Source organism: Hypomesus transpacificus, chromosome 9, assembly GCF_021917145.1.
Source record: "Hypomesus transpacificus isolate Combined female chromosome 9, fHypTra1, whole genome shotgun sequence".
Lineage (NCBI taxonomy): Eukaryota > Metazoa > Chordata > Actinopteri > Osmeriformes > Osmeridae > Hypomesus > Hypomesus transpacificus.
This window is the reverse complement of record NC_061068.1, coordinates 17,095,870-17,107,353: the sequence shown is the minus strand read 5'-3', so window position 1 is coordinate 17,107,353 and position 11,484 is coordinate 17,095,870.

The following is an 11,484-nucleotide window of genomic DNA, read 5'->3' as shown; positions in this document are numbered from 1 at the left end:
GATAGAATTTCAATCAGAATAGGACACTTTATAGTCTGAAAAAATAATACCTCTAAAACCACATTTAACACTTTTAATGGCCTTAAATTTTGCTACTAGAATTGATCACCTTTTAATACTTCCCCGTGGACACGCTGATGTATAGCATGTCACAGGTTAGCTCTGTTTGTTAGATTACACTTCAGATATTCTGTGAATTAGGGGATTTGTATTTTTTATTTGTATGTTTTACAGGATAAGGCACAATATGTCCAACAAAAAGGAAGTGAAAAAACACATCTGAGTTACTAATGTAGCCAAGCAACAAGGAACTGGAGGGGGTACAATTTCTGGGGAAATTGTAGGGTGTGCTTGCTTACTTGTAGGGGTCCGTATTTAAATTACATTTTACAACTGATATTTCTGTATATTTTATATTAAAATGCATAGCCTTCTTATTATTTATTAAGATTACATAGATTTAAAAGCATATTTTTTTCTGCTCATTTACAACTCAAAATATTAAGAGTGAAGAGTAGAATGAAATAGTCTTGTAATTTCCCCTGCAAGAGGGAATGGTGATCAGCAACCTCATAGTTGAATCAAAACGAATATATTTGGCAGACCGGTGTAAAAATTGACCTAATCTCTATGATTTAAATGTCATTGTAAGTTTTTCCCTTCTCGTGATATTTTCAGGCATTTAGCCTACTCATATTGCATTCATTCATTAATAAAGAACCCCCTTTGAAATTTATTTTAACAACAACGTTACCAGCAGTAGCTATCTCAGATGGAATCGCGATTCAAATAGTATCATCTGCTAACTGAAAATATGCCCCCAAAAACGTAAATAAGCTTGACATTTACTAAGGGGAAAATCACTCATTCATAAAAATGTCAGTGGTAGCGATCATTGTCAGTAACAAGGCAAAATGCGATATAGCCCTGCTGTGTGGAGAAGCTGCCCCGGTAAATTGTAGGCTACAACTACTACTAGACTGTCTTGGTAGCGATTGCGTTGGTAAAATTCGATTTAACGTTACTTCCGTTGTACGGTCTAGGCCGAAATTAATTATTTTCATGAACAGATTGAAGTTTAGGCTGTGGCAATGGAGTTCAGGTTAGTAGTCACTAGTCAGATCGTTTCACCTATTGAAAGACTTTTGATTTAAGGTAGGGTAGTACCGAACATCATTGACTTCCACGTAGGCTACTGTAAACAGCTGTGGATGTTTTTTATAGCTACTAACAGTACAGTACAGCGTTGCAGTGAGCTACACTGGTTTGAAACCACAGGTAATGATAATTTCACCAACAAATCGTTTACTTGTAATCTGATGTCATAATAAATCCTACAACGAAAATGTAATTGTGAGGAATGTTTATTTAACGATTGAAAACAGATGCATCATAGACCGCTGTAGTATGTGTTGCCCGGACAACAGAGGCTAATGTCATGATGCTAATGCTTCAGTGAAATAGTAGACTAATGTTTTCGAAAGTAGATGTAACTACTTCCTTATATCAGCTTATATTGTTTTTCATATCACAAAGTAAAATGAGTAAATAGTTATCACCCTGGCCTATTTGCTTGTGGCATTTCTGCAGCTCCCTTGCAGTAAAGCAGTTAACCTAGCTATCTCCCAGAAGTTAACAAGCTGCTAAACTAATGTTCTGCTAGAGGTAGTCACGCGATATTTCGTGATGTTAGTGACGTCAGTAGCGTCAGTGACTGTGGCTAGCAAGTTAGCCACCGTTAGCTTCACTTTTGCCACAAAAACTTAATTAAAACCTAAACCGTGCAACGGAACATAAATCCCAATAGAACCAACGCAATCGTGACCAAGACGAACCTTTTGACATCGACGTTGTCTATGTAGTCCAAATATTGACTGAGCCTTAGGGGCGCGAAAATAAACAGCAATAATAATAATAATATATATGTGAGAACAATGGTTTGTGCCCGCCGAAAGGCAAGCACACCCCAATTACTTGTTATGTGAATGTTCTGTGGGTGTAGTTTCTATCCCCCCAAAATGGACCAAGGGAAATAAAAGTTTGTTCTTTTGGTGAGCAGTCTCACAAGCCCTACTTACCCGGCGTCATGACGCCGACTTTGTAAATAGTTATTTAGCACTAGCGTTGCTACCTGCTAGCTAACTACTTGAGCTACACTTCTGCTGTGTGGGAACCAGTCAAAGGGCGTACAAAAATATAATGGCACACCCCACAATTTCCCCAGAAATTGTACCCTGTCTAGTTTGTTTGTTTTTATGCTGTCTAACTATTCAAGTTAAACGGTAAGCGTCTTAAGAACGTTCTAAGGGCGCTCTAGAACGCTCTTAGAACGTTCTTAAGAAGATCTTAGCGTTAAGAGCTTCTTAACAAATCTGGGAAACCCGGCCATTATGTGTATATATATTCATTCTAAACTAACAAAAACAGCTTTCTGGTGATACATTAGTGAAAATATTCAGCTATGAATATTCAATATCTTTGAATAGATCCTCCTAAACTCACTGCCAGGTAACAAGTGAAAATACAGACTGTATTTTTGGAATAAAATCTAAAGGTTCAAAAGTGAGGATACTCATAAGTTACCATTCAAACCACATGCATGGGTCCATCACACATACTACACAGAGACTATACTGGCAAGAAAGTGCCTGTCCCTGTGTATAATCACTGCAAGGTTTCAAAGTAGGTGAAGATGGTCTAGCACACCACTGCATGGTACTTATGCAAGTCAAAATCAGGCCCATTTAAAGGAAATGATGCTTTCCATGTGTGGCCTACGTGAGTCTCATGTGATCCAATGATCCTCCTTAGTGCAGAGAGAATTGTCCACCCTCAAATATTTAGCAGTAGGCTTATTTCAATTCTCAATAAGATGTACAGTTCAGCAGCATATAATGCATCTCTGGGAGCATCCCATCCTTTTTCCTGCATCAGAAGACAGCAGAGATCAAATACGGTTTCATCACATGGGTATTGGCTTTTGGGGGTACACTCTTCCTTACAAAAGGCCAATTCCTCCATGTCAACTGTCTGGAGCGCCATACATCTCTTGAAGTGTGTACGTCAAAATAGGGCAACCTCCTATCACACCTGCCTGGCTAACTCTTATATTCATCCTGCATAAAAAACAGACATAACCTGAGGTTTTATTCATTATACAAGGTTGCTTACATGAGATATAAGTGGGTATGTTTAATTTGTTGGAGGCATGCCAATATATGTAACTATTTAAGATTATAACTGTTATGTATAGCCTACTGGCAGGCATACTGTGTGCCGCAGTACTCTCCAAGGCAAAACTGCAACTTTCAGCTAATACTTTAAAATATATATAAAATAATATTGAAAAGTAATATATAAGCATTGTTTTCACCTGTTTCCTATTATATAAGCCTAATGTATATCCACCTCGTCAGTGTGATCTGTAGTGTTGAATCCACTCCTATGTGTGAGTATCAGTGTGTAAGTATCACAGGGAAATTCTGTAGGCCTATAACTGGGGGGTGGGTAGTCATGAGCTTGCAGGTCTACCTGAACAAGGTTTAGGAAGGTTGACCAGACGTCCTCTTTTACCCGGACATGTCCTCTTTTCAAGACCTATAAAATGCATCCGGCAGGGATTCCAAAATTGTCTGGGATTTTGCCTCGTCAGATATTTGTGTTTCTCTGTGTCTTTCACAGACTAGTTATTACGCCCTTACAAGTTTTGGAAAGGGTATCTCCCTTACGTTCCACCTTCTTGCGCGAGCTCTGACTGTAGAGAGAATTGTCATTAGTCAACCGCCTTCTCAATGTTGCCAGATGCACAATAATTATCCTCTCAATACGATCATTTTGAGCCTTTGGTTTGATACTTCACCATTTCCAAACTGGCAACACTGTGAGCACTTTGTTATCATTATTGCTTAAATATATGAGGACTGAAAAGTGTCTTTATTTTCTCATTTTAATATGTGGCCATATACAAAATGTATTATTTAATTATTTAAAATGTGTTATTTGTTATCATTATTGCTATAAAATTTGAACAAGACACATTAAAGACATTAAACAACCACTTAAAGCCACATAAGCACTGGACTAAAAGCAAAACAAAAAGATTAGTTTTACATTTGCATGTTAGGAAACAAAAGACAGTAGCCTAACTGAAGACAGTAGGCAGTAAGCTAAATGTAACTAACTGCACACTACAAAAACCTAACTGCAGTCTAAGCTACTACCAGCTAATTTTAGCTCATTTTAGCTAATGTTAGCTAGCATGTCAAACAGAGCTAACTGTGTGGGGCTAGTAAATCAGCACATAAGAAAATTTAAAGTTGCACGTCAACTACGTCAATGCTTGGCTGGACTTGTTAGTTAGTTTCCTCCAGTTTCACAATGACTTTTATTGAGTGACTTGTTGCTCTTTTAGGTTAGATATGACGAAGTTAAGTCTTGTACTCGCTGTGACATATTTTACTGTTGATTGTTCTTCTACAGGTTCAGTCCTGCACTTTTGTGGTTCATGTTGTTTAATTTGTAACTTGTATAACTGCATGCTCTTATGGGTCTTCCCTTTGGCACTTGTTTAGCTTTTCACAATGTATGCTTCATGTTTTGGCTACTTGCAATGTTTGGGACTATCACGTTGTTATGATCAGTGACCTATGCTCTTTTGTAAAAACTCTCTTGGAAGTCGCTTTGGATAAAAGCGTCTGCTAAATGAATAAATGTAAATGTAAACTAAGCCAATAGTTAGTCAGCTACCTGATACAACTATTAAGTAGCCAGGTGACCCGTAAAACTACGACAGCGGCTCTATCTCTACCTCCGGCTGCTCCTCTTCCTACTCCATTGTGACTGATCATGCAAATAGCTCCTTTTTTTGTTTTCATATTGGGGCTTCTGGGAAATTCATGGAGTTGCCTTAATTTCTTTAGAGAGTAACGCCGGTACATGTATTTCGTTACTCCCCAACACTGTTGGTTGTAGGGGTGTCTGTTATCAGGTTTTGTACCATGGTCTGTGTGAATACTCAATTCTGATTGGCTGCTAATAATTTAGATCGGTGAAAATACATTTTGCTGCAAGTAGGTGTCCGATCTAAATTATTCCGCTGGCTACACAGGAGCCTGTGCAAACTATCTGAAATAAGTAACCATAACAACAGTGACGTAGTCAAAGCCTCCATTTACAATTTTGAAAGACTTTAACAAGCTAACTTGTATTTACAACAATGAGTGACTTCAATAATAATTTTAACCTATTTGAAAAATGTTTCTTTTCTGAATGTAGTGTGTCAGTGTCACGTAACCGCTCATCTCACATCCCATTCGCTATTCACCTCGCTAGTCAATCTACTTCAGATAGGCTGTGGCCAATGTAACGGGTATGCAACGGACGTGATCTTGCTCCGCCAGGGCCGTCGTTCACTGCCATCGGGAGTCGAACCTGCCACCTCTGGACTGCCAAGCGCAACCACTACCAGCTACGGCAAAGAAAAGCTAGCTATTCATTGACGCGGGTGGCCCATTAAATACCTGAGGAGTGAGTTTCACCGATTCACATCGGTTACACCAACACGACAGTAGCAGCAACTCTACACATGGCTGATTAGTTTCGTCTTAAAAATCTAGATTTTATTTGGGGACAATGACATGGCTAGTCTTGTTGTTAAACATACAGTCAAATTATAATCACTGTTTGGAGAACAGTAAACTTTGATGCAGTCATCTCACATCCATTTGCTATTCAACTCGCTCCACAGGCTGCGGCCGTAGCCTTGTCTATAGGCTATGGCCGATACTTTGTTTGTGAAAATCTTGATATGAATTTGGGGACAATGACATAGCTGGCCAGCTAGATACATCTAGCCGCAGAGTCAGTTGCTCTCCCTGTGCCTGCTTTCCCTTTTTCTGTTTCTCGCAGTGATCTCGGGAAGGACCAAAAGGATGATCCTACACTAAAGGAGATGATTGACCAGTATCCTTCTCCAAACACCAATAAGGAGTTGGCCAAGTTCTTGGGGATGGTGGGGTACTATAGGGGGTTCTGTGCACACTTTTCCAACGTAGCGGAGCTCCTGACCCACATGCTAAGCACCGAGGTTCAATTTGTGTGGTACCCTGGTTGTCAGAGAGCTTTTGAGGATGTCAAGGTCTTGAGGGTTCAAGTAACCTGCTCCAGGAACGGGTGGGGCGCGCTCTACCTGAGCTGACCACCGTCTTGAGAAAGCTTTGGCTTTGTCTTCCACATGGTTGTAAATTAAATATTGTTAACTTTTGTAGTTGTGCCTACGTCTCCCTTTTTGATTACATCCTTGAGCCAGATGTAACAGGAAACAACCGCTGCGCGTCGGATGGTTCACGCCTCTGCATCGTCCATTATTGGATGATATTGTACACCTCGTCGGGCATTATCCCTTATTTGTTCCCCTGATGAATTGCAATAGGGTGTCTGCCATAAGGATTGAATTAACTCCAAAAGTGGAATGTCTTGGTGTTTTAGTTGACTTCGATTTATGGAAGGTGTCTGACCTTACCAGCTGTTCAAACTCTTCTCTTTTGGTCCATCACCAATACACACTGACTTAACTCCAACTTGTCTGCTATCTATTGAAAGATCAAGGATTGTGTGGACTATGCTAAGGTCTGTTGGACTGGCATCAATGACAACAATATCAATATCAAGGTGGTGGAATCAGACCTCTCAGAAGCAGGGTGTTGTAACCAGTCCAACCTGGTAAGAACTGCCATGGAGTTTAAGGATTTTCATTAAGAAGTAAGCACAATGTAAACGTCATCCAGTGTCATGTGCATGTGTTTACTTCTCTTGGCCCAGTTGTATGTTTGATCCAAATAGTTCTGTACCTAACCTTTTCCTTCTTTTAAAGGTTACAAGGTTCAAAAGAGGTAGCTGAATAGATATATTCCTTGTTCTCTGCAGAGATAGTGTCTGAAGTAGACACCTCAGAGGAAATTATTATTTATGTCAATACGACACTGAGAATCCAAGCCAATTTTTCTGATGAAATACTGGCTAGCTAACTAAGAAAAGGACAGTTTAAAGTGGATGGTTTAGGTAGGTATACAGTATGTATATCTGGAAATAGTATATACAGTAGGTATATCGTGAAAGTTATGAGCTACAATTAGTTTGCAGTGCTGCTTCCAAAAGAGCAAAGTAGACACCTCAGAGGAAATAATTATTTATGTCAATGCGACACTAAGAATCCAATAAAAAAATTCTGATGTTATACTGGCTAGCTAACTAAGAAAAAGACAGTTTAAAGTGGATGGTTTAGGTAGGTATACAGTATGTATATCTGGAAGTAGTATATACAGTAGGTATATCGTGAAGGCTATTAGCTACAATTAGTTTGCAGTGCTGCTTCCAAAGGAGCCTTTGGATGAAATAATGGCTAGCTAACAGAACGACAATATAAAGTATAGATCAGTGAATTTTGTTTCATAAATTAATGTTTACTGAATTCAAAACTGCCTGCACATTGCAAATGTGCACAAATTCTTAACACCAAATCAACTACACATTATAATCACCAGCTACAACGTGGACATGGACACTCTTCCTCAGGGGTGTCGTTAGGCCTATTTAAGGGGGGCTGAAGCCCCCCTAAAATGTTAAAACTAAGTTAGCTAGCTATTTTGTTAGAAACTGTCCCCAGTTAACTAGAGTGTGAACGAGCAAATTTGAAATTCAAGAAATAAATATCAACATCTCTATTCTTTGCATTAATATAAATCTCTAGTATTTCAAAACAATATCAGTCCCTATAGAATGTTGTTATTTATAATCAGTTAATACTAGTGAAAACCAAATGTTATAGTGTCCCTCATAACACTATTGTACCGGTATATCATCCAATTCATTGACCAGATGGATATAAGGACATTCTTTAGGAGAAGTGGCAGCTTCGCCCCGTCAGATGAGAGAGAGAATCAGGAGATTGACAGGGCTGAAGGAGCCGGTGTGATGGAGGTTAGTGGTTTACAGGTCTTGAAGGACTTGAGTGGAGTTTTTTTTCTTTTCTTCTACCGTGGTAGAAATGTACAGGCATTTGATTTTTAAACATTTGTTTATTGAACACATCACATCAAATAACATAGATCTTTTACAATTAGCTCTGTGATCATTTTATTTTTTTTAGAACAGTCATGTAAAAAGAAAAAAAAAGATGTACAACAAAGAAAGAAACATATACAAAACATACATGCTCCCATCCCAAATTGGTCCACCTTTTTTCTATCAATGTATCGAATCAAAGTATCTGTATGCAACAGTACAACTGGTACTGGTACTTTAACCAAGTAGTAGGAGTCGTAGCTACATTATCAAAATATGAGAGAGGCTGCCATGTAGTGTAGAATTTCCCAGTCAACCCTGTAAGTGAGAATTTGATATTTTCCAGCTTAAGGAATGACATTAGATCAGTCTCAAGACTTATCTGCTGGGGTACTCCAAATATGGCAATAAATGGACAGGGAGTGATATCTGTACCTAGAGCCTCAGACATAATCTTGAAGAAGTTCTTTCAGAATCAGTTAGCTTTGAGCACAACCAGAAGGTATGGGCTAGGTCAGAGGGGACAAAGGCGCATCGCTCGTGCCAGGGAAAAACTTTGCTAATTTGGCTTTGCTGAAATGCATTCTGTGCAGTACTTTGTACAGTATTAAGTTAAGACGGGCGCAGGATGAAGAGTAATTCACTTGTAATATGGCCCTGTCCCACCAGGGGTCTTGAAATTGGACTCCTAGTTCGTTTCCACTGCTGTTAAACTTTGACCAGCGGCGAGGGGTTGGATTGAAGGATATTTGTGTATGACTGAGACACCATCCTTGTCAGGCTTTTAAGGTCTGTCAAGGATCTTTGGTAAGTCTGCAGGCAGAGATGTGAATGTGCTGCAATTATCTTTGACAAAACTGCAAACCTGGAGGTAGCGGAAGAAGTTGCCTTGGTGTAAATCATGCTCATGGGACAGGCTTTTAAAGTAAACAAATATCCTATTTAAAAACAGATCTCGGAATGATGTGATTCCTTCCTTTTTCCAAATTGTAAATGTAGAGTCAAGTTTGGAAGGTAAAAAGTTATGATTATTGCATAATAGACCAAGGAGGATGAAATCGTTTAAAGTGTTTGCGGAATTGTGTCCATACTTTCAAGGTTGACAAGATTACAGGGTTTGAATTATAGTTTGTGGCTAAGAATGGTAAAGGGGAGCATGTCAGAGCTACTAGTAAGGAGGTGTGGCAGGAGAGGGACTCCATTTTACACCAGTCCAACTCACTCTCATATCACCAGCTGAGTATTTTTTGTATATTTGCTGCCCAGTAGTAGAACATGAAATTTGGTAAGCCCAGGCCACCCTCTTGTCTTGCTGCCTGCAGAGCGCTTTAGTTAATTCTGGCAGCCTTGCCTGCCCACAAGAATGGAAGGATAATTAGGTCAAGCTTCTTGAAAAATGATTTTGTCAGAAAGAGAGGTAGACATTGAAAAAGGAAAAAAAATCTTGGCATGACATTCATTTTTATAGTTTGTACTGACATTAAGTAATGACATTGGCAACTTGGACCATTTCTGTAGGTCGGTTTTCACTTTATTCATTAGTTTGCCAATGTTATTTTTATGTAACCCCTGAAATGAATCGTTCAAGTTGCCTTAACAGTGCCTGTGAGCAGCTGCTCTTGTGAGAGGTCCTTTAGTGCACTGCGTCGGCTGCACTCCTGGCTGCGTAACACAATGGGTGCAAGAAAAGGCTTCACAGTCGTGCAGCCGTGTCAATTGAAAGTGACATACTAGGGGGACTGAGTCACAACACACTAATAGACCGATTTACCACCCTTAAAAACAGAAGGCATTCTTTGATGCTTCCACCCACTAAATAATCATTAACCTGTGATTCCATACCACCCCTGTCCCAATTGTCTGAAATCTCCTGTGCATTGGATTCTTTTATTGAAATATTTTGAATGTTTTTTTTATTTAATTTTTTATCTGCTTCTAATGCTATCCTGGATCTAGTCCTATAGTGTTTTTCTCTGTACATTGCAATCCTTTAAAATAAAATCTGAGACAATTATTTCTCTTTATTTGAGAAATCATGTGTCATCAAATTTCACTTGGACCTAGCATAATCACACTCTTTCTGATTGAACCAATCGATGAACTGTCTGAAACAATGGATATCCGCGGCCCCAAATGGGCCTTTTTTTTTTTGCCACGCACAAACATGCCACTCCCCTTGGGGCTAAGCCCTCCCTTTCTTTGAATCCTAGAAACGCCCCTGCTATTCCTACCACTTGAGGGGCAGTTCTATGGGCGTATGTGAAGCCCTCTGTGACATGCTTGCGTGTAAAAAGGGCTAAACAAATTAATTGTATTTGATTTGACTTTAGCCTCCTTGGTTGGCAAAACTGTAAATGCATGCGTTTATGCATGGGCGATTTTACTGCGGGTGCAGGGGTTAAATTTGCACACTCCACTGTTGGGATGGAAAAAAAATGATGTTCATATTAAGGTAAAAAATTGATTAAATATATTATTGTATTTTAAGTGATGTCAGAATTGTATGTTCTATTTTGTACGACGGCGTATTAGGGCCAAGTAGGTAAAAAATCTTTTAAAAATCGGAGGAGGGGGCAGGGGCGTGTCCAGACATTTTTGATAGGGGTGGCACCAGAGGTGGCCCGCCTCTGACTGGGCATATAGCCAATCATATATTGGGGTGGCCAATCAGATTTCAGGGGTGGCCCGTGCCACCCTAGGCCACCCCCTGAGGGGGGTCAATATTCTGAGATTAAAGTTGTAAATTTGCAAGAAAAAAGTCTGAGATTCTCAGTTTATGAAGTCACAAATTTGCCAGAAAAAAAGTCTGAATATTCAAGATTAAAGTCATAAATTTGCAAGAAAAAGTCGGAGATTCTCAGAGTTTATGAAGTCACAAATTTGTGAGAAAAAAAACTAGCACATTTGCCAGAAAAAAAGTCTGAAATTCTCCGACATTAGTCGAGTACATAAATATATTCTTTTTTTCAAGGAACCTTATCGCTTCACTTTACATGGTCAACCTCATCACAGCACAAACACCGCCCTTGCCATGTACAAAGCCTGCAGTAATGGATGACCTGATGAAATTATACTTTTCAATAGGTTAGTGGTTCAACAGGACAGCCAAAACGCTGCGCTCTTCTAAGCTGATCCACACCTTGAGGATCGACTAATTTGAGGATCTGTCGTATTGTGTCCTGTTGAACCACGAATCCCATTTGAATTGCCCATAGATGTAACCAGCAATATCCTTGCATATGTCCATTGCATTGTAGTTCCTGATGCACAAAATCTATCACCTCATCCAAATAAGTATGATGTTTCCTTCTGAATAGTCCCAAATCACGGCAATGTCTTTTCAAAGTCTGAATGCTTATTACAATCTGGTGATTCTGGGCAAAAATCTGGAGTATTTCCTTATTGCTGAATCCTATTAAAAAG